This window comes from Pecten maximus, chromosome 1 (assembly GCF_902652985.1).
Source record: "Pecten maximus chromosome 1, xPecMax1.1, whole genome shotgun sequence".
Taxonomy (NCBI): domain Eukaryota; kingdom Metazoa; phylum Mollusca; class Bivalvia; order Pectinida; family Pectinidae; genus Pecten; species Pecten maximus.
The window spans coordinates 26,768,913-26,795,067 of NC_047015.1; the positions used below are offsets into that span (position 1 = coordinate 26,768,913).

At 36.3% G+C, this 26,155-nt stretch overlaps 1 protein-coding gene across 2 annotated transcripts in view; it reads left to right on the forward strand.

Moving 5' to 3' along the window:
* The window catches only part of LOC117329052 (synaptotagmin-15-like), a 145,877-nt gene that overhangs the window by 38,101 nt on the left and 81,621 nt on the right, over positions 1-26,155 (forward strand). The window contains exon 1 of one of the 2 annotated variants that reach the window (XM_033886776.1): positions 22,894-23,187. The exons of the other annotated variant lie outside the window; for it this stretch is intronic. The gene's annotated coding sequence lies outside the window, so the exon portion shown is untranslated. Of the gene's footprint in view, positions 1-22,893; positions 23,188-26,155 lie in introns of those variants that run through there. 2 annotated transcript variants of the gene reach the window in all.

Genomic DNA, 26,155 nt, shown 5'->3' on the forward strand with positions numbered 1-26,155 from the left:
ATTATATACCGATGACTCCCTGTCTATATACGTATATATCATTATATACCGATAACTCCCTGTCTATATATCATTATATACCGATGACTCCCTGTCTATATATATAATTACATACCGATGACTCCCTGTCTATATATATCATTATATACCGATGACTCCCTGTCTATATATATTATTTTATATACCGATGACTCCCTGTCTATATATATGATTATATACCGATGACTCCCTGTCTATATACAATGTATATAATTATATACCGATGACTCCCTGTCTATATATATAATTATATACCGATGACTCCCTGTCTATATACGTATATATCATTATATACCGATAACTCCCTGTGTATATATCATTATATACCGATGACTCCCTGTCTATATATATAATTACATACCGATGACTCCCTGTCTATATATATAATTATATACCGATGACTCCCTGTCTATATATATTATTTTATATACCGATGACTCCCTGTCTATATATATTATTTTATATACCGATGACTCCCTGTCTATATAAATAATTATATACCGATGACTCCCTGTCTATATATATAATTATATACCGATGACTTCCTGTCTATATACGTATATATCATTATATACCAATGACTTCCTGTCTATATATATTATTTTATATACCGATGACTCCCTGTCTATATATATTATTATATACCGATGACTCCCTGTCTATATATATTATTTTATATACCGATGACTCCCTGTCTATATACGTATATATCATTATATACCGATGACTCCCTGTCTATATATATTATTTTATATACCGATGACTCCCTGTCTATATATATTATTTTATATACCGATGACTCCCTGTCTATATATATAATTATATACCGATGACTCCCTGTCTATATATATAATTATATACCGATGACTCCCTGTCTATATACGTATATATCATTATATACCAATGACTTCCTGTCTATATATATAATTATATCCCAATGACTCCCTGTCTATATATATAATTATATAGCGATGACTCCCTGTCTATATATATTATTTTATATACCGATGACTCCCTGTCTATATATATTATTTTATATACCGATGACTCCCTGTCTATATATATTATTTTATATACCGATGACTTCCTGTCTATATATATAATTATATACCGATGACTCCCTGTCTATATATATTATTTTATATACCGATGACTCCCTGTCTATATATATAATTATATACCGATGACTCCCTGTCTATATACGTATATATCATTATATACCAATGACTTCCTGTCTATATATATAATTATATCAAAATGACTCCCTGTCTATATATATAATTATATACCGATGACTCCCTGTCTATATATATTATTTTATATACCGATAACTCCCTGTCTATATATATCATTAGATACCGATAACTCCCTGTCTATATATATAATTATATACCGATGACTCCCTGTCTATATATATCATTATATACCGATAACTCCCTTTCTATATATATAATTATATACCGATAACTCCCTGTCTATATATATCATTATATACCGATAACTCCCTGTCTATATATATAATTATATACCGATGACTCCCTGTCTATATACAATGTATATAATTATATACCGATGACTCCCTGTCTATATATATAATTATATACCGATGACTCCCTGTCTATATACGTATATATCATTATATACCGATAACTCCCTGTCTATATATCATTATATACCGATGACTCCCTGTCTATATATATTATTTTATATACCGATGGCTCCCTGTCTATATATATTATTTTATATACCGATGACTCCCTGTCTATATATATTATTTTATATACCGATGACTCCCTGTCTATATATATAATTACATACCGATGACTCCCTGTCTATATATATAATTATATACCGATGACTCCCTGTCTATATATATTATTTTATATACCGATGACTCCCTGTCTATATATATTATTTTATATACCGATGACTCCCTGTCAATATATATAATTATATACCGATGACTCCCTGTCTATATATATAATTATATACCGATGACTCCCTGTCTATATACGTATATATCATTATATACCAATGACTTCCTGTCTATATATATTATTTTATATACCGATGACTCCCTGTCTATATATATTATTATATACCGATGACTCCCTGTCTATATATATTATTTTATATACCGATGACTCCCTGTCTATATACGTATATATCATTATATACCGATGACTCCCTGTCTATATATATTATTTTATATACCGATGACTCCCTGTCTATATATATTATTTTATATACCGATGACTCCCTGTCTATATATATAATTATATACCGATGACTCCCTGTCTATATATATAATTATATACCGATGACTCCCTGTCTATATACGTATATATCATTATATACCAATGACTTCCTGTCTATATATATAATTATATCCCAATGACTCCCTGTCTATATATATAATTATATACCGATGACTCCCTGTCTATATATATTATTTTATATACCGATGACTCCCTGTCTATATATATTATTTTATATACCGATGACTCCCTGTCTATATATATTATTTTATATACCGATGACTTCCTGTCTATATATATAATTATATACCGATGACTCCCTATCTATATATATTATTTTATATACCGATGACTCCCTGTCTATATATATAATTATATACCGATGACTCCCTGTCTATATACGTATATATCATTATATACCAATGACTTCCTGTCTATATATATAATTATATCAAAATGACTCCCTGTCTATATATATAATTATATACTGATGACTCCCTGTCTATATATATTATTTTATATACCGATGACTCCCTGTCTATATATATTATTTTATATACCGATGACTCCCTGTCTATATATATTATTTTATATACCGATGACTTCCTGTCTATATATATAATTATATACCGATGACTCCCTGTCTATATATATTATTTGATATACCGATGACTCCCTGTCTATATATATTATTTTATATACCGATGACTCCCTGTCTATATATATAATTATATACCGATGACTCCCTGTCTATATATATAATTATATACCGATGACTCCCTGTCTATATACGTATATATCATTATATACCAATGACTTCCTGTCTATATATATTATTTTATATACCGATGACTCCCTGTCTATATATATAATTATATACCGATGACTCCCTGTCTACATATATTATTTTATATACCGATGACTCCCTGTCTATATATATTATTTTATATACCGATGACTCCCTGTCTATATATATAATTATATACCGATGACTCCCTGTCTATATATATTATTTTATATACCGATGACTCCCTGTCTATATATATTATTTTATATACCGATGACTCCCTGTCTATATATATAATTATATACCGATGACTCCCTGTCTATATACGTATATATCATTATATACCAATGACTTCCTGTCTATATATATAATTATATCCCAATGACTCCCTGTCTATATATATAATTATATACCGATGACTCCCTGTCTATATATATCATTAAAAACCGATGACTCCCTGTCTATATATATATAATTATATACCGATGACTCCCTGTCTATATATAATTATATACCGATAACTCCCTGTCTATATATATATAATTATATACCGATGACTCCCTGTCTATATATATAATTATATACCGATAACTCCCTGTCTATATATATAATTATATACCGATGACTCCCTGTCTATATATAATTATATCCCGATAACTCCCTGTCTATATATATATAATTATATACCGATGACTCCCTGTCTATATATATAATTATATACCGATAACTCCCTGTCTATATATATAATTATATACCGATGACTCCCTGTCTATATATATAATTATATACCGATAACTCCCTGTCTATATATATATAATTATATACCGATGACTCCCTGTCTATATATATAATTATATACCGATAACTCCCTGTCTATATATATAATTATATACCGATGACTCCCTGTCTATATATAATTATATCCCGATAACTCCCTGTCTATATATATATAATTATATACCGATGACTCCCTGTCTATATATATATAATTATATACCGATGACTCCCTGTCTATATATATCATTATATACCGATGACTTCCTGTCTATATATATAAAGAATACTTGCTTAGTGTCTTAAAATACAAGGTTTATTTTTGACGAGGGTTAGGAAAGACGGGATGGCGAGCCTTCTCCTCTTTCCGTTCCGAGCCAAAATAAACCTTGTATTGTAACTTGTATTGTATACTAACCATGTATTCTGTTTATCCTGCAACAATGTTCTCCAAGTTGACGATATTCAAAACAAGCAAATTACCGTTTTGTTTACCTTTCTTTGGTACGAGTGACCCCGAGTGACGTGAACGGCTACATCGCGCAGGAAACTATCCATTTATAGATACCACTTGTGTGTATTTACTACCACGAAACTACAAGCGCCATTGAAAAATAGTTCCATGCTTTGTATGTAAGTCAGAGTTCAGTTTCAGTTAAGCATGTATGGAAATGTCACACAAATACTAATTATTCTTCACAAAGACCTATTTGATTTACAATATGTTTAAAACAACAATCAACACAACTTTTTAGAACTCGCAGACATCAGACACAAACGTGTGTCACTGTGTGCAAGGCGTAATAGTCTTTAACAACAACTCGAGCTCTGTGACGTAGGCCTAACGTTATTATGACAACTTGTTTGATGTTGGAGCCCGGACACATCTGAAAGTCAATAATATATCTACATGAAAGTATACTACAATATATTATTATTATGGCTTGTATAAATGTTTCAAATTAATTATATGGAAAGTTGCGCCATATAACATTGAATTAAGCTGAGAATTTGCCTGCCGTCACTGTGCTCGAGTTGTTGTTAAAGTATAGGCCTGGAGCACGTGTTTGTGACACTTGGCATGGATGGATTTTCTGATTCAGATTTAAGGTTAGTTGTCAACATGTTTGAATATGCTCTTTGTTGTGTTTCCGAGGTGGAACTGTAAATTACTACTGTCCGCTAATCTGCATGATGTCTGTTGGTGGAACATTGACATCGCGAAGGTTTTGAAGTTTGAAGTTTTTTTCCTTTCTAGCGCTGTGCTATTTTAGTTGGAAGAATAAGGTATTTACTTACATTATGCACTTTTTAACTAAACAAAACAAGCAAATTAAGTTTTGACGATTACGACAAAGCATTTACCCGCTTTTGTTTACGTTTACGTTACCAATTCAGGTCAAAGTTGAGGGTCAAGTTGAAAGTAGTCCCGTCAGATGCGGAACAAATTCACGTGAATTGTGTTGACGTATAACGCAAATTATTGACGGATAAACGTATCCGTCAGTAGTTATCGGTCAGTGTGTGTGACAGTTGCAGGATAAATCATTTTATCCGGATGACTCCCTTTATACATATTTACATCATTATATCCCGATGACTTCCTGATTATATATATTATTATATCATGATAAGTCTCTGTCTATGTATGTCATATCCCGATGACTTCCGGATTATATATATTATTATATCATGATAAGTCTCTGTCTATGTATGTCATATCCCGATGACTTCCGGATTATATATATTATTATATCATGATAAGTCTCTGTCTATGTATGTCATATCCCGATGACTTCCGGATTATATATATTATTATATCATAAGTCTCTGTCTATGTATGTCATATCCCGATGACCCTTTTTCTACCAATATTGTTATATACCGATGACTTCTTTTCTATATAAATCGTTATATCACTATGACTCGCTGTCTCTTCATATATATATATATATATACTCCGATGACTACATGACAATGACATCCCTTTCATGAAAATTTTTTCTCTTTCGTAGAGACGTCATATTTGAGAATATTCGCTTACTTCTATAAAACTGCACCGATACATTTTAAGTGAAGAAAAAAAAACCATCCATATATATTTATTCGCTATTAAAAGTCTAGAACATCTACTAGGCCTTTTGATCATTGTTTCACAACATATTGCTATGTTACTGTAAAAACGCTCACTTGTGGGCGAATTATCCATGTCACAATGGCTTATTGTGTTACTAGCGATGCTTAGTACAATGACTTACTACATTGCATGCTGATGATATGTTGAGAGCAATTGTCAACTGAGGCTAATGTGTTACAGCTATTCCTGTTTTAGTCCATATGTATTACATCCCAAACAAATGTTAATGACAACCTTTGTTCACATATTCTCGCTATCACAACGGGCATCCTTTGGACTAGTTTTGTCAATCATGCTACGGTTGAACCTTTGCAACATTTGTACATTATCAGTACGGACGAACCTTGTTAATGAAAGTCCATTCTATTTTTGAACAAACCTTTTGTACGATAGTCCATTATATATTGATCAAGAATTTTGTTAATGATAGTCCATTGTAAGTTTGGACGAACCCTGTTAATGATAGTCCATTGTAAGTTTAGACGAACCTGATTAATAATAGCCCATTGTAAGTTTAGACGAACCTTGTAAATGATAGTCCATTGTAAGTTTAGACGAACCTTGTAAATGATAGTCCATTGTAAGTTTAGACGAACCTTGTAAATGATAGTCCATTGTAAGTTTAGACGAACCTTGTTAATGATAGTCCATTGTAAGTTTGGACGAACCCTGTTAATGATAGTCCATTGTAAGTTTGGACGAACCCTGTTAATGATAGTCCATTGTAAGTTTAGACGAACCTTGTTAATGATAGTCCATTGTAAGTTTAGATGAACCTTGTAAATGATAGTCCATTGTAAGTTTAGACGAACCTTGTTAATGATAGTCCATTGTAAGTTTGGACGAACCCTGTTAATGATAGTCCATTGTAAGTTTAGACGAAACTTGTTAATGATAGTCCGTTTTAAGTTCAGACGAACCTTGTTAATGATAGCCCATTGTAAGTTTAGACGAACCTTGTTAATGATAGTCCATTGTAAGTTTAGACGAACCTTGTTAATGATAGTCCATTGTAAGTTTGGACGAACCCTGTTAATGATAGTCCATTGTAAGTTTGGACGAACCTTGTTAATGAAAGTCCATTGTAAGTTTAGACGAACCTTGTAAATGATAGTCCATTGTAAGTTTAGACGAACCTTGTAAATGATAGTCCATTGTAAGTTTAGACGAACCTTGTAAATGATAGTCCATTGTAAGTTTAGACGAACCTTGTAAATGATAGTCCATTATAAGTTTAGACGAACCTTTTTAATGATAGTCCGTTTTAAGTTCACACGAACCTTGTTAATGATAGTCCATTGTAAGTTTGCACGAAAGGTTTAGATTTAGACGAACCTTGTCCATGTCAGTCAACTGTTAACGTGGACGAACCTTGTCGACTTTAGTCCATAGTAAGCGCGGACGAACCATGTTAATGATAGTCCATTGTAAGCTCGGACGAACCATGTTAATGATAGTCCATTGTAAGATTGGAAGACGAACCTTGTCCACTTTAGTCCATTGTAAGCGCGGACGAACCTTATCCATTCATGCCACACTATCAATCTCCACATTGGGTTAACTGTCAATACGGACGACGACAATAGTTTGTATTGTCTGTCCAATGAAATGTACATTTACAATTGCTTCTTGTGCTTAAAACCTAGAGTAATCATACGACGTTTTTATAATGCTCATGGGATAACGAAACTCAATGGTGATTTATGCCTTCTGTCTATGGAAATTGAATAATGTATGGACTGTTCCGTCTTGGGTCCTGCGGTTACCTCCCATGAGAGCGGTATATCTGCCTTAGTCAGCCATCTTTGTCCGATGTTAATGGAACCTGTCCAATCACATTCCGTGTGACAGGGTTAACTACCATCTCTTGCCCTGCCTGCCGCCGCTGCCTCTACGTACCCTGCTCCCCCTATAGCAGGTCATACTGACACTCCTTACTGCCACAGAGACCGGTATGTGGTGCCATGATGTCGTCAATTTAATTAGTTGTCTAACGCCTTATCTGGGAAGCTCGTTCTTGTGCTGGTAATGACGCCATTTTTTAATTTGGAAGCTTCGCAAAGTGCACAAGTTGCGGGAAGTGGCTCTTGTACTGATATTTCTCATTTCTGAAGGTTGACTAGCTCTATAAATAACTTTGCTGACTGCTGCTTGCCTCTAAACATTATTTAATTTTTGATGGTATAAAGATTGTTTATTTAACCGTGCACAAAATGTCAGGAGGATACCAATAACTTTAAGCAGAAAAAACGTATTGATAAGAAAAAAATTAAATGGAACACACCTTCCCATATTGAATTGTAATCAAGGCACATGACTTAATAGTTCGATCTTTTTTCTGAGAGTTGGCTGACTATTGCTTCCCTCCGAAACGTTTGCTTACTATCGCTATCCTCCGAAAGGTTGGCTGACTAACATTACCCTCCGAAGATCAGCTGACTGTTACTACACTCTGAGGAATTGCTGACTGTTGTTACCTTGGGGAGGTTGACTATCGAAGGTTGGCTGGTTATTGCTACATCACGAATGTTAACTGATTGTTGCTATCCTCCTAAGGTTGGCTGTCTATTGCTTTATTCCAAAGATTGACTTACTGTAGCTACATGTATCATATGAAAGTTAGCTGGCTGTTGATATGTTCCGAAAGTTCGTTAACTGTTGCTGCCCTCCAAAGGTTGGCTGACTAATATTGTCCTCCGAAAGCGGCTGACCGTTGCTACATTCCGAATGTTGACTGACCGTTGCATTCCTCCGAAGGTTGGTTGAATGTTTCTATCTTCCGAAAGTCCGTTAACTGTTGCTGCCCTTGGAATGTTGGCTGACTGCTGGTACGCACCGAAGGTCGACTGGTGGTTGCTACCTTCCGCAGATAGGCTGACTATTGATATCTTCTAAAGGTCCGCGAATTGTTGCTACCCTCTGAAGGCAGACAATTGCTACTTTGTGAAAGTTGACGGAGTGTTGGTTACATCCAGTTACTGATAGTGTAAACATTAAGAGCTTCACGTACTTTCCAAATCCAGAAGCGTTATTACTACAAATGACCTATTTACTCAATAGATATTTACCATTATCACATTTAGTACAGTTAATATAAAGTGACTGTTAATGCATTGCTATAAAGTCCGCCGTGTGATGAGTAAAAAAACAGGACAGGGAGTTCAAGTTATGATGTTTTGGATGATTTACAGAATTAGATAATAGAAACACTGCAGAATCATTTACTATGAATTTGGTAATTAGATACACTGATTTACTCCAGAAATATGTATAAATTGCAAAACGTGATATCATTAGTGTTTTATGTCAATTGTCGTTTTGGAATGCCAATAAAACTATAGTAGTTGTTCGTTCATAAGCTCTTTTTCTGTTTACTATTTCTAAAACCATGTTTATATTACACCCAACAAAAGCCAATTTTGCTGAATGCTTACAAGCTCAGTCATGTAAACCTGCTTTCGAATAGAACCATTCATGTTCAGTTATCCGTTTATTTGTGATTGAATCGACGTTCAAATTAATGTCTTTAATGAGACGCTATTTTTGGGCGATTATAAAGTGGATTAAAAATTCATTTCAATATGTGAAAAAATTCCTTTATTTATATTTAGAACAATATTTTTTTAATTGAAAGTGCAATGTTCGTTAAGTAAAGAGTTGCATATCATTTCTAAAAACGCTACCTGATCTCATAACAATATATGAGAGTTGCACAAACCAATCAAATCTTACTGCATAACAGGCAGAGGTAAAGTCAGACTAAGGCGGAAATCAGAGGTAAAGTCAGACTAAGGCGGTAATAACTGGTAAACTCTGACTAAGGCGGTAATCAGAGATAAAGTCAGACTAAGGCGGTAATCACAGGTAAAGTCTGACTAAGGCGGTAATCAGAGATAAACTCTGACTAAGGCGGTAATCAGAGGTAAACTCTGACTAAGGCGGTAATCAGAGATAAAGTTTGACAAAGGCGGTAATCAGAGGTAAACTCAGACTAAGGCGGTTATCAGAGGTAAAGTCAGACTAAGGCGGTAATCAGAGATAAAGTCAGACTAAGGCGGTAATCAGAGGTAAAGTCAGACTAAGGCGGTAATCAGAGGTAAAGTCAGACTAAGGCGGTAATCAGAGGTAAACTCTGACTAAGGCGTTAATCAGAGGTAAACTCTGACTAAGGCGGTAATCAGAGGTAAAGTCAGACTAAGGCGGTTATCAGAGGTAAAGTCAGACTAAGGCAGTAATCAGAGATAAAGTCAGACTAAGGCGGTAATCAGAGGTAAAGTCAGACTAAGGCGGTAATCAGAGGTAAACTCTGACTAAGGCGTTAATCAGAGATAAAGTCAGACTAAGGCGGTAATCAGAGGTAAACTCTGACTAAGGCGGTAATCAGAGGACAACTCAGACTAAGGCGGTTATCAGAGGACAACTCTGACTAAGACGGTAAAAGAGGAAAAGTCTGACTAAGGCGGTAATCAGAGGTAAACTCAGACTAAGGCGGTAATCAGAGGTAAAATCAGACTAAGGCGGTAATCAGAGATAAACTCAGACTAAGGCGGTAATCAGAGGTTAAATCAGACTAAGGCGGTAATCAGAGATAAACTCAGACTAAGGCGGTAATCAGAGGTAAAGTCAGACTAAGGCGGTAATCAGAGGACAACTCTGACTAAGGCGGTAATCAGAGATAAATTCTGACTAAGGCGGTAATCAGAGGTAAAGTCAGACTAAGGCGGTTATCAGAGATAAACTCAGACTAAGGTGGAAATCAGAGGTAAAGTCAGACTAAGGCGGTAATCAGAGATAAACTCTGACTAAGGCGGTAATCAGAGATAAACTCAGACTAAGGCGGTAATCAGAGGTAAAGTCAGACAAAGGCGGTAATCAAACGTAAAGTCAGACTAAGGCGGAAATCAGAGATAAACTCAGACTAAGGCGGTAATCAGAGGTAAAGTCAGACTAAGGCGATAATCAGACGTAAAGTCAGACTAAGGCGGAAATCAGAGATAAACTCAGACTAAGGCGGTAATCAGAGGACAACTCAGACTAAGGCGGTAATCAGAGGACAACTCTGACTAAGGCGGTAATCAGAGGTAAAGTCAGACTAAGGCGGTAATCAGACGTAAAGTCAGACTAAGGCGGAAATCAGAGATAAACTCAGACTAAGGCGGTAATCAGAGGACAACTCAGACTAAGGCGGTAATCACAGGACAACTCTGACTAAGGCGGTAATCAGAGGTAAAGTCAGACTAAGGCGGTAATCAGAGGTAAACTCAGACTAAGGCGGTAATCAGAGGTAAAGTCAGACTAAGGCGGTAATCAGATGTAAAGTCAGACTAAGGCGGAAATCAGAGATAAACTCAGACTAAGGCGGTAATCAGAGGACAACTCTGACTAAGGCGGTAATCAGAGGTAAAGTCAGACTAAGGCGGTAATCCGAGATAAACTCTGACTAAGGCGGTAATCAGAGGTAAACTCTGACTAAGGCGGTAATCAGAGGTAAAGTCAGACTAAGGCGGTAATCAGAGGTTAAGTCAGACTAAGGCGGTAATCAGAGGTAAAGTCAGACTAAGGCGGTAATCAGAGGTAAAGTCAGACTAAGGCGGTAATCAGAGGTAAAATCAGTCTGAAGCTGTAATTTTCTGAGGTCTGTCCGTTTAATTTATGTTATTATAAACGGCCGAGTATCCTTAATTTGATTCAAATTATCTAATATAAAAAAGCTAAAAGTGACTACTTTTGATATTATACCTTTTCAGTTGATAGATAGCAGTCGATGACGTATTTATCACAATATGTTGTTGCGAATTGTTATCAAATGTTTCTGTAGAACAAGCTTTCATGGTACGAGATAATGACTGGTTATATTTGGTTTTCACTCAGTTTCTGCTTCCTAACCAGCGAAACCACAAGCCCCGTCTCCTGAGATAGCAATTTAGTGTCCACAGTCCAGAGAAATAGAGCGTACACTATGTAGATACAGGTCATTACTTATTACGCTATGGCGGTAAAACATCGCACACTAGAAATAGACCTCTCATCACGTTTTCAAAGATATGTGGTGCCATACGGAGGAGAAAGATCCCTGCAGCAAGCTAGGGATTGGCTGTTCTTTTGATGTCTGGATGTTATCGAGTTTGTTTATTGACACCCAGCCTTGTATATAATATTGGTTTAACCAACATTTGTGTCTCGATGGGTAGTTGTCTGCATCTATTTCTACCAATTCGATCAGCCATTGAGAGTTGCAGATTGAACATTATCGCTGTGTAAACGAGGACGTGTTTTTATTTGGTCTGCCTGAATGTTCCCCTAGAGGACTTCTCTGTAGAAACAAAGAGTTGGCTATCCTTAAAAAGTTACGCTCCAGCAGGATAATGCATGGTATACTCTACAAAGATCTTCGTATCGTAAGCCCTGGTTTTGTTTTTGCTGTTTTTTTTTTTTTAACGTCCTATTAACAGCCATGGTCATTTAAGGACGTGCCAGGTTTTGGAGGAAGAGGAAAGCCGGAGTACCTGGAGAAAAACCACCGGCCTACGGTCAGTACCTAGCAACTGCCTCACGTAGGTTTCGAACTCGCAACCCAGAGGTGGAGGGCTAGTGATAAAGTGTCGGGACACCTTAACTAAATAACATATAGCTCAACATACTAATACATTACCACGGTCATTACAACTTAAACTAGTTTAAAAAGTTTAGGACGTTAAACACTTAGAACACTGTACTAGGGAAAACAACGTGAAAGTACTTAAAGTACATTGTAGTGTGAGTACGCTACATTACTCACGAAAATACGTGAAAATACGTTAAAGTAAGTGAAAATAAGTTAAAGTAAGTTAAATTACGTGAAAGTATGTTAAATTACATGAAAGTAGGGGACAGTACGTTTAAGTACATTAAATTACGTAAAAATATGTTAAATTACATGAAAATGCGGAAAAGTAGGTTAAGGTAAAATAAATTACGTGAAAACATGTTAAATTACATAAAAGTACGTTTAAGTACATTAAATGACGTGAAAGTATCTTAAATTACATGAGAGTATGGGAAAGTAGGTTTAAGTACATTAAATTACGTGAAATGAAGTTAAAGTACGTTAAAATACGTTAAATAACGTGAAAGTATGTTAATTTACGTGAAAGTACGTTAAATTACATGAAAGTACGGAGAATTACTGTAAAGTATGTTAAATGGCGTGAAAGTATATTAAAGAAAGTTAAAGTCATTAAAGAATCTTGAATTAAGTTAAATTGCGTGAAAGTATGTTAAAGGACGTTCAATACGTTAAAGTACGTTAAAGCGCACGTTAAAGTACGTTAAAGTACGTTCAATACGTTAAAGTACGTTCAAAATGTGGCATTGTTACTTCACACTTTTATATATGCTAGTACTATGAGCAACATGTATTCCAGGTTTTGAAGGTAGCAATTAAAACTTTTTTTCACCTGCACTGCTACTTTTTAACAAACTTTGCACAGAATCTTACATCAATGTGTGTTTTAAGTGTAAATATTTCTGCAATTTGATCGGAGTTCCAGTGCACTTTAACCACATAGACAGGGGTGGAGCAAGTTATTGGCAGTACGTGAACTATTGCACTTTATCATAACACATTGCCTGTATTCTATTCATCATACATATTACGAATTAATTCTCAACGAAATATTGATTGCACTGTGTAGGTTTGGTCATGAATGTGTTAGGATGTCTGTCCTCGGGCTTTGGTCTCTCTCCCAAATGTCTTGTGACAACTTGTGGTCATACACAATGGTGGTAGCGAATGATCAATTGTCACCGTTATGAAAAAACAGAAGAACGGAACCAGCCAACCGCACGACATTGTACCACAGGCCAACATACCCTTAATTCTACTCAAGGATCCATGGCGTGATGGATGCGGTGTAACGGGCCGTAAGGAGCTTGCGTTCTTTAATTTACGAGGCGTTTGAATATGAACCGCTTTATCTGAGACGTAGCACACCGTTTAGGGCGACGTTGTTAGCTGTTTTGAGACGTTGTTAGCTGTTTAGGGCGACGTTGTTAGCTGTTTTGAGACGTTGTTCGATGCTAACGAAGTCGGTATCCGCTATTAAGGGAGAAGTAGTTTGCTGTTTAGGGAGACGTTATTCGTTGTTTAGGAAGTTGATAACCTCTGTTTAGGGAGACGTTGTCCGTTGTTTAGGCATACGTTTTTCGCTGTTTAGGGAGAGATATTCTGTTGTTTAATAAGTCGTTGTTCGATTTTAGGGAAACGTTGATCGCTTTAAAGGGCGTGGTTGTGAGCTGTTTATGAGACGTTGGGAGTTTTTTTGTTTAAGAGACATTGTTCGCTGTTTTGGGAGACGTTGTTCGCTTTTTATGGAGACGTTGTTCGCTGTTTAGGGGGACGTTGTTCGCTATAAAATGAGATGTTGATCGATGTCTGATGACAGGTTGTTCCCCGTTTAGGGAGGCGTTGCTTCCTGTATGAATGAGATGGTATGTGCTATTTAGCGAGATATTTTTAGACGTTTTTATAAGGAGAATTTGTTTTGGAGTTATTTAAGGGCTCTGAGAGGGTTTACTCTATTGCTTGGAAAGGCGATGCGACATTGTTTGAATTATTGACAGTAAAGTTTTTGTTTGTTTTTAAGGGACCATGATCATGAGTAATTGTTCACTTGTCCCACTTACATAGTTATTTACTAATCATAAGTGCCGTTACTATGTCGACGTAGAGACATGTATAAATTAATGTTATCCACTTAGACCTCCGAGTCACGTGACCAACGTGTAGTCCCCAGTGTGCTCTCAGTTAGTTGTTATGAGATGAGCATAGCTTTATAACTGAATTTGTGTTTCAGTAATTATCATAACAAGGGTTAAACCATCTGGTGTATACACTTATAGGCTCATGTTTGCCAACGTGCAGAGGTCACCTTTAGGTCAAAGCATATTTACGTAACACTTTTGTCAATGCTTTTATGATAGGATAGATATTGAACACAGTGTGAGAGGTAAATTTTGAATTATGTTGAAGTTGTTTCAGCATGATTTGTGATAAAAGGCCTGTGTAGTTAGTCACGTTAATAGAATGTCATCACCAACATTTTGTGTTATTTCACTTTGAGCTGCTAATATGCATTACTTAGCAGACAGTCTTGTTGAATGGCTGACTTTACATCAAACCCAACATAGGATGAATCCCCAACGACGATCCCGTTATTCATTACATGCAGACGTGAACCTGTATCTTAACATATGCATTGTTCTTTAATTAAATTTACAATTTCAGCATACTGGTATTTGCTTGCCAAGCAACTGTGGGCCAATATACATGGTAATAACTCGCCAGAGATCGGACATGGAATTCCGATTCCACTCTTTACTGGACGAACGCGTTCCCGCTATCCGTGGAGGAATGAAGTCGGAGAACCAAGACGGCATTTTATGTGGGCTTAAGATATTAGCAATTGTTTTATTGTCAAGAGTTAAGGTTAAGCTGTATAATATGTACGTTCTAGGATCGCTTGAGGCGATCATATGACCGTAGCGACTGGTACTTCACCGGTTAGAGTGTATAACGAGTAGACTCTGACTGTATAAGTACAGACAGTAGCTCTAAAGGCCAGTAAAAGGCCTTACACAAATCGAATACAGGTTTGCTAAAATTAAGGATCCGTTTCTATAAATTGTTTCAAATAAATTTCCTTTTTGAATCAAAGGTCTATTCCAATATTACAATACAAGAGATAGCTATACGGGAGACCTCATCAGGGAAATATCCATGGGACATCAGGATGTCGACCGTGAAACATTCCAACGATCTTCATCAACCTCCTCCCCTTGTGTTGTTAATTTCTCCGTCAGTAGTTGACATCTGTCATGAAAATCGTGAACATTTGAACCCTTGACTACCAAATAATCTGGAACATGTACAAAAGTGCACATAGAAATGACGTAGGTAAGGGAAGCAGGGTGTTACTATCTAGAAATGGGAATTGAAATCATCATGTTTATCATACAGCTTAGCTGTAAACAATCATGATAGTTACATCGAGGTAAGCAGTTGATGTTTAAGAGTCTGCACTGTCCTTGATTTATACGTCCTTCATGGTATACATCCGATGGACATGGCCAGTAGGTTTTGTTCTTATTTAAAGATAACATATCTTCAATATACCTATAGTGAATTGAAGGACTGATAAGCTCTTCGATTAATTCATTTTCGTATGAAAAATAAATCCGCCAAAAAAGTGGAACAGTATGTTCCCGTGTGGATGCTAATATAATCAGCTGATATATTTACTGTTTTGGCCTCAGTTGACCATATTGTACTCAGCTTATACCAGTATGACCTCTGCTAATAATTGGTTACTGAGTAGAAGTCGTGTACAACGCGAAAACAACATATTTCATTAACATGTAACTGGACAGAGAAATGATTAAAATGAGGTGGCTAATATCATATATGTCGAGTTGAAGTAATTTTGTCAGTGTTGGTTTTGCCTGATTTTATATTGCTGTAATAAAAGTGTCATACAAGTGTAAGAATTGTACCTGCTGCCATTATTGCGTGATCATAAGGGGCGACTGAATTTGGGATCTTATCCTTTTCTCTTTCTTGTAACGTTGTTCTTCCTTGACCCTACCTCAAATTTGACCTTTAGTTGAGCTTCCGTCTCTGTGAGGAAGGCTTTTGGTTTTGTCCCCTGGCCGAGACATACATGTACCAGAGTCTCTGAAAATGGCAGTTGCTACTCCTGTTTATCGCTCAGCATTTTGGGAGTTGGACGACTGGTTCGTCCGTTGTCAGTATAATATAACCGGGTTGGGGTGTACTGCTTGGCGTTAGTATACTTCAGTCAAGTAGCACTATCAAGTCGACATCGGTTCCACGATATCACAAGGAGACAAACACGAACATACCGCAGCCTCCCAAAACATACAAACATCCACCATATCCATGCATTTTGCACACATGACAGACCGTCTTTAAATGACCTGGGGAGTTGACCTTAAATAATACTAAACTATACCTAATCATGGCAGTGTAATTGTACAGATAGCTAGTTGATACAATGCAAACTACAACAAAATCGATAAATTTTTGAAAATGAAATTCCCGAAATGTTTTCCAAATGACGAAACTGAAGAGCGTAGCAGTGCGACATGGGACGGTGTCCATCGACAGTCGGATCCTGTTTGATACAGGTGAAGTCGCTGTAAGTGCATTATAATATCTACATAGTTTTTGTGGTTTCCTTTACTAATTCGGGTATAAAGGAGATGCATTGTTTTTGTTAACAAGAACCAAACTTACTCAATATCTATACATAATAGCCAACTTGTGTTGCAGTTTATTGTAAGAGATACGTGCAATGCGAACAAGCGCATTTATATATAACGCAATAGAGCAGTTCTAGGATTAGACATCAGAGGCACATGGTTAATGGACAGTCATTGGTCCCAGAGACAGAGTTAATTGACAGTCATTGGCCCCAGTGACAGAGTTAATGGACAGTCATTGGTCCCAGAGACATAGTTAATGGACAGTCATTGGCCCCAGAGACAGAGTCAATGGACAGTCATTGGCCCCAGAGACAGAGTCAATGGACAGTCATTGGCCCCAGAGACAGAGTCAATGGACAGTCATTGGTCCCAGAGACAGAGTTAATGGACAGTCATTGGCCCCAGAGACAGAGTTAATGGACAGTCATTGGCCCCAGAGACAGAGTTAATGGACAGTCATTGGTCCCAGAGACAGAGTCAATGGACAGTCATTGCCCCCAGAGACAGAGTCAATGGACAGTCATTGGCCCCAGAGACATAGTTAATGGACAGTCATTGGCCCCAGAGACACAGTCAATGGACAGCCATTGGCCCCAGTGACATAGTCAATGGACAGTCATTGGTCCCAGAGACAGAGTCAATGGACAGTTATTGGTCCCAGAGACAGAGTCAATGGACAGTCATTGGCCCCAGAGACACAGTCAATGGACAGTCATTGGCCCCAGAGACACAGTCATTGGACAGTCATTGGTCCCAGAGACAGAGTCAATGGACAGTCATTGGTCCAAGAGACAGAGTCAATGGACAGTCATTGGCCCCAGAGACAGAGTTAATGGACACTCATTGGTCCCAGAGACACAGTCAATGGACACTCATTGGTCCAAGAGACACAGTCAATGGACAGTCATTGGCCCCAGAGACAGAGTCAATGGACAGTCATTGGCCCCAGAGACAGAGTCAATGGACAGTCATTGGCCCCAGAGACAGAGTTAATGGACAGTCATTGGCCCCAGAGACAGAGTCAATGGACACTCATTGGTCCCAGAGACAGAGTCAATGGATAGTCATTGGCCCCATAGAGAGAGTTAATGGACAGTCATTGGCCCCAGAGACAGAGTTAATGGACAGTCATTGGCCCCAGAGACAGAGTCAATGGACAGTCATTGACCCAAGAGACAAAGTCAATGGACAGTCATTGTCCCCAGAGACAGAGTCAATGGACAGTCATTGGCCCCAGAGACAGAGTCAATGGACAGTCATTGGCCCCAGAGACAGAGTTAATGGACAGTCATTGGCCCCAGATACAGAGTTAATGGACAGTCATTGGCCCCAGAGACAGAGTCAATGGACAGTCATTGACCCCAGAGACAGAGTCAATGGTTTCATGGACAGAGTCAAATCCTAGTGTTAAACAATTAGCAGGAATTAAATAGTTTATTTACAGTAGGGTCAAAAACTTATTCTAAATAACAACGTATCATCGTTGTATTTCTGTTTCATACCAGCTTTAAATGATAAACTAATAAGTGTACGTGGTTTTCAGAGCCTTTGGAGATATGCTGCAACTGATCCCGATGAGAAAAATATTGTGGTTATTTACGTTATTCTTTATTTACATTCAAAAGTACAGAAAAGCAAAGATTCATAGTCTGTTAAAGAATACCTGATGTTTGGTTTCTAGACAGCAGCATCGTCATGTTCAGCATTTGTGTACACTGATCGTTATATTGAGTGTAAGAAGTGTTTTAAAAGATAAATTAGACATGTTAAAACGCGGAAACTCGTACAAATGTGATTGATGGTGTTATCACGTATTTATACAAAACACAGCCGCCTGACAAGTCAGCATTAGGCTTATGACGACGGAGTGAGATTTAGAAACAGCTCATACATGTATCTATGGAGAAAAGTATGGGGTTTTCCAAAGGGATTAATGTATACGAAGAGATCCTCAAAAGTTGTCAATTATTTCCATATCATTTTCTCGTTTATTCGTAATTAAAACCTAGTTTGATTTCCAGGACTTAATAAATGTCAAAAGCCAATTTTCTTTCCGTAAACCGATCAATGCTGAAGAATAAATAATTACAATTTGATGTAGCCATTCGTACCGATTGCTCACAGACTGCTAATACTGCGCGTGACAAGTTTAACAAAACAATGATTGATTACACATTACTGATACGGTTCTGAATGATAACACGAATGCGCTCTTAATTTTAAAAGGACATGTTAAAGCGACTAAAATATCGAAACAATCTCTGTTTGAAACTTTTATCAGATGTAACATTATCACATTATCTTAATATATATATAATCGCATATGAAGATAGAGTGGACAATCAAAGACTTCCACTTGATCACGATTGAAACTTTACACAAATAAAACACTGAAAAATAAGGATATCGGTAGCATAGCAATAACATAGCAATAGCATAGCAATAGCATAGCAAGCATAGCAAGCATAGCCTTGTTACCTGTGACACTTTCACCTTTCTTCATCAAAATGTCTTATTGCTTAATACACAATAATCACTATAAGGTCTCAAGAACCGCCACCATGTTCTGGTTACTCGCCATGTTTACGGTGTTTTATCAGGAAGTACGAGTTATACCTCCAACCTACAATGTAGTTTGGACCTTGATACAGCTGGAAACAGCGAATCATTTTATACCAATCACTGTTGTTGGCCCGGATGGAAGCGCGCGATGGGTCTTTATGTGGAGGGAACCGACGTACCCGGAGACAACCCACGTGATCGGGCAGTGAACCACGTGTATACAGACGAATAGAGATACTTCCTTAAAATCACAGTTTATTTGTATTAAGAAAGGAAAGTATTTGCGTGACATATATTATTATCATTACGTTTATGCATATATAATTATTGTAGCCTAAATCAATTCCATATAAATGATGCAGCATTGCATCTACAAGTAAAATGTGAATTCAGCCAGCAAATTCATATATGATGTTACATTTTGCATACGTAGAAAAATTAATTTTGTTTTAAGAAAACATGGTTATCGATATAATCATACATGTATGTGTTATCCCAATAACACTGTCGCCGGTTAGCAATCAGACGTGTTGCAGCACAATTGCTACCGGTTCGATTGATGACGTCAGCGAAAAAACAATCATGACTGGCAATTTCAACCCAATTTCCGTACCGCCGGCGCATCTTCTCCACACTTTAGATAGATTTGTGTATTCGGTAATGTATATTACCAGCGCAAAAAGCGCCAAATCTGTGTTTTTAGCTTTGTTAGTTACCTATCCACTTTCGACCACGCTACAATACAACCTGATTTTCGTTCGATTTGTTCATATCATCACTTGTCAAATACTCACGAGAACATTTGTTGAAAAGTTCACGTTGATGTTCATATAATAGTGTCTAATTTCTTACCCGTATTTTTTTTTTTTTTTTTAATGTATAACAAAACGTTAATTTTGTCTAAGGGAGTCACTAACATTGATATAAAAGATGTACCAGTATTTACTACATATAAGGTACACGGGTCGGGAATATGTGACTCTGTATATTTGTGCCTATAAATGTGTGACTCTGTATACATTTGCTGATCATTTACTTCTCTTGGTACATAACTTTGAAATATTTTGAAATGAAATATTTCACATTTTTACCTCCATTCATCGTCAAGAATTATATTTTCTCTCCAATTTCACAATCCATCCTTCTTTGCAAAACATTAATTGTTTACAAAATCTGAATGAATATGAAATTGATATTACATAGAAATCTCTTGCACGAGACTGAAGTCATGTACAAAAACTATATCTTTCCATTGAGCGTAATAAAAAACTTGTTTATATATTTATATTACTAATAGTCTTCAGATATCGAGTTGAAATAATTGGTTAACAGTTTCGACCTAAAGTTGGAGTCAAGATGACGTCTTAATTCTATTAAGAGACTTACATGTATATACACATTATGTAATTCTAAACTGGCAGCAACGATGCTTAGACTAGATGCAGTCAAGATCACATGACGTGATTGTTACGTCATTTTGATCAACGTCATGGAAATGCTTCGCTATGCGCTACGAATGAATCAAACACAGTGAGAATAATGATTGCGAGAAATTGCGTAACTATGACGTCATTTTGGCGCTATATTGATCATTGTCAGAATTTAACATAAGTAAGTGTAAATGTAACATTAAATACAATCTAAAATGCGTTTAATTGTTAAATATAGACTGGCATGCAGACACTTGAAAATGTATAAGGAAACAGGACCAGGTATCCCGGTAGAGTAAGCGTCTTTTGCTTCATCGACTATTAATACCAGTCATACCACTATGGTCAAATCCAGAGAACATTATATAAAAATCACATTTACGATGATGACAAAGGAACACGTCTGAACTGTGTACAAAGAAATAAAATACCTTCAGATGAAATCATGACGCCGACCTAAAACTTCCCTCATGATCCCGTCAACCTGTAAAATACAACATTATAGTCATATAATTACTCTTATGAAACATGGCCTTATTTAAAGGTAGATCTCCCTACATCTGGGCAATATATGCCACAATTTATATGACCCAGAAATGGCGAATGTAGTCTATCGTCATATGTGCTAATGCTATTTGCAAGTGTATTGTCTGCGCCGCGGGGTGTTGTGACAAACACCTTTACGTGTGGTATATTGGAGTTTTACATGGTAGCTGTTCTAGATCATTGGATGTAATCACCAAAAGTCTTTCTGGTTGCAAGGAAATACTTCTAGAGAACTACAACATTTCTATCGCTAGAGTACACTGTTTAGAATAAAAAAAATGTTAATTGAGTCCAAAATAATTTTCAATAAAATATTTTTATCGTTTCAGAAAAAAATTAATTGACAAAAATCTAATTTGAAGGCGTGTAAATAAACCTATCACATATCAGGTCATTGTTTAGATAAAATAGAATTGGTTCTTTTTCGATTTTGAGTCTTTTCCTTTTATTAACATATACTTGGTAACACTAATTACATTATAGCAGGCTTCACGACGGAGCGACTGGTTTCATAACAGAATTAGGTAGAAAGAGGTATTCTTCCCGGCCCCTCGAAGGACTATTTATCTTTGGGGAACAGAAAAAAAAATTCCAAAAATGAGGACGACAATTTCATTGTTGGCAAAACAAATTAAAAGATTTCTTTTTATATTCAGATATTTCCCTGATGATTTTATCTTGTATTGCTTTACGTAGAGCATGGTGATGATGTTGTTCATACAATCACTGAAGATTTAGTAAATGAGGGTGTTGTGTGGTGTGGTGAAACAAATCTAATATTATTTGTTCTGTAACTCAGAGTATTCGCTTTTATTTGCTTTCAACCCTGATTACGACCAGGGCAAACAGTAGGTGAGCTGACTATTAGATGAGTCGTGCTGTCTCGGTGAACTCTTTACGCGTCACAACACAAGGGAGTACAGGTGATCAGCGGTGAATACCTGGAAAACATTATGGATACCTGTTTATATTGTGAACATATCACGGAATACCAAGATACCTACTCATAGTGTCACCGACAACGGAGAGTTCACAATTACGGAATATCCGGATATCCTATATCGTTCATCGATTACGAAATTTTAAAGATATTATATAACTGTTGATAATATTTAGTGATCACTGGATATCTAGATAGTATTTAATTACTCCAGGAGCAACGTACGTATTTTACGCCTGTTTCATTGGTCATGAAATCAGTTGTACCTGTACATATAAATTAAATACCTGTTGACAGTTTCACAGTTCACGGCGTACCACTATATAATATACCTGGCTATAGTACTATTGTTCACTATCACGGAGCACGATAGAAGAATGCTACATCTTATAGAAAACATGGAGTTTCCTGGACTTTTCTTGGATAAAAAGATCAAAGAAGGAAAACATCAGGTAATATTTGTTTATTTGCATAGATTTTGATTTTTATTTACTAGATTACCCTACAATGCATTTCATTTTGGTTTTGATTGTTTACATTCCGTTGAACCACAGACTATGCCTACAAATATATGTACACCGCAATAAAAATGAATGGTCCTAAACGCGAAAATACCATAACAATTATACTACTTAAAATGCCTCCTCGTATGATGTGATCGTAATCTTGTAATATATTAGTTTTTGTACATTCTACGTCCCACATAGTCTAAATTTTGTTCGCGTTACTTTGTTCACAACTGAATATTCTTAAAGATAATGGTTACATCACCAAGCCATGGAACGCAAAACCATAAAATTATTTAAATTAAAATAAGTATTAAACTCTAAACAAAAGGAGGGGAAAAGACACGTGTTGTCATTGGACATTAATATCATGACAAATTCTCTAACTCAATCGTGTATAATATAGATGACATGATGTCGTGTCTGACTGGACAATGATCTGGTCTGATAATCATGTAGCATTTATGTTCCTTGTATATTTGTCATTTTTATCTGAGTATAAATGTCGGACATATCTGGTGACAGGAACTATACCCACATATATAGATCTCCATGACGGCTGTAGTTGACACTCAATACCATTAAAGGCAAAACCCGTATTATCATCAACAGCAAATTCCTGAAACAGCAGACCTTCTGACAACCTTGGTCAGATAAGGGTACGTGACACGAAAGTGAAGCAGTGACATTAAGATGTCCCTGAAGTCAGATAATAAATTAAGTCATTGCATTTTTGCCAGTGAAATATATAGAGGATATCGAAATATTCTGTCATACGAATGGTCAACGGGAAACCATTCCATATCCTCTATATGATCACCCAAACACCTGTTTTACCGTTTTGGGTTGCAGTACGGCACTAAATCTTGGTGAATCATATGTAAGTGAACTTTGAGGAAGACCAATTTACACAATACTGATCGCAAAGATATATTTGATTATATAATGTAGAAGCTAGTATTTATCCCGCCACAATTAGTTGTAGACTTGTGGTGGGTCGTTCGTGCTCCGCCCGTCTTCTTTAAATAATTCTTGTTCTTACTATTTCTTGGTAAGTACTGGAAAGGAAAACATTTTCATATAAAGTATTTAACTCTTCTTGGTCCCTAATCTTACGCAAGTATAATTTGTCGGGGATCCGCAATATATCAATAAAACATGACAATAGAGAAAGATGTAGAAAGGCACAAAAGTTTAAATTTAGATAAAACCAAAAGCTACCGTGCAATTATGAACACCAACATGTTTATGTGGGATCTCTTGCTTTGAATTGAATTTAATTTCTATTGATGAAACATTTAAGAATAACCAGATGTTTTAAACACGTGATATACCGCATGATACAGTCAAGGTGGATAACGGAAGGCACGACTGTACATAGAGGTGTTGTAAATAAGGAAGGACACTTAGCAAAAGGTTAAATTTTCTCATGACATTACTTTTCTGATTCAAACAGAATATATAGTGATATAAATACGTTGTAAGATGGCCATCGCACGCACAACACTATATCGCGGTGTGCATTCCTTCTTTTTTTTTTTTACTTTATTGGTCTGTCTAGTGCTCAACTTGACCAAGAAATTGCTTTTCTATAAATAGCCCCGTGAAAACGCTATACCCTGTGACGCGTGCTATCAGAAGCGCGAGGCATGGTTTTGGATGAAAATGTGTACGTCGGTCCAGGGAAAGATAGAGTAACCGGAATATGAACTCGATTTTTATTTCAACAACGACTTTTCATTCATTAAGCCGTTGTTAAGATAAAAGACAATAAGATCAAAATACAGGTGTAAGAAAGCGATATGGGACAGGGCATAGCGTACAAAATGTAGACTTTCAAGTACCTGTGCCAAGTACGTACATTTGTACGTATAATATCATGATTGTTATTATTACTTATACTACGTTAGTACAACAGAGAATAATGACATGGAAGTGAACCCGGAACTCGTGACTCGACGGAACAAGCTTAATATAGAACAAAATTTATATATTTGTATGATGGCATTTAAAAAAGTGTGCTAGAAGAATAATGCCGACCGTTCTGGAATGGCTAAGCATTCATTCATCCAGTTGGCCCTAGTAATCTAGTTGATTTTGATATCAACCACTTACAAGAAATGATCAGAAACATGCATTTAAACTCCAAAAATAACTCTTCAACAACTATCGTGCACAACATAGAGATCATAAATTATATTTGTCAATTCAGAGTGTCATTGTGCTGTTTTGGCTTCAATTTTCACGAAACCTTCGATCTTCGTATCCAGATGACCGTTAAGGCCTAGTTGACTTTTAAAGAATAAAATAATGTTGTCCAAGAATTCTTTATTCTTCAAATAAGCCTACGAGTCGTTAACAAATATTTACCAAGATCCAAGTAGTGTTGAAAAAGTGCAATGTTAATTAAAAAGGGAAACCTTTTCGTGTAATACTACGAGGAGATAGACAGGGCAAATACCAATGTTGTAGGGTACTGTTAGAATGTCACAGGCCATACATTTCGACCAACATCAGGTTGTTCCGATTTGTCTCCGATCGTCATTTCTTACTTTGACAATTGCAAACTACATCCTTGGATGAAGTTAGTGCACATGGTCCATCAATATATTTCGGTATGAGGCTAAAATACAGAGGAAGTCTGTCTCCAAAATTATCAATCAATTACACACGGCGAACACCATCAAGTAAGTTTATATTATTACATGTATATAGATAAAATGTCCGCCGACGTCTTTCATTATTTTGGATTATGTAAGACTCAACTTTAATATTGTACTTGCTTGCATTAAAAACCAAATATTGATACCTTACTTCAGGATTTGTGTCGTCTGTAAAATACCGGGTTTCATTTAAGAGTCAAATTCGTATAATACCAGAAAGTTTCTTCATATATCGCATGGGAATTTATGTC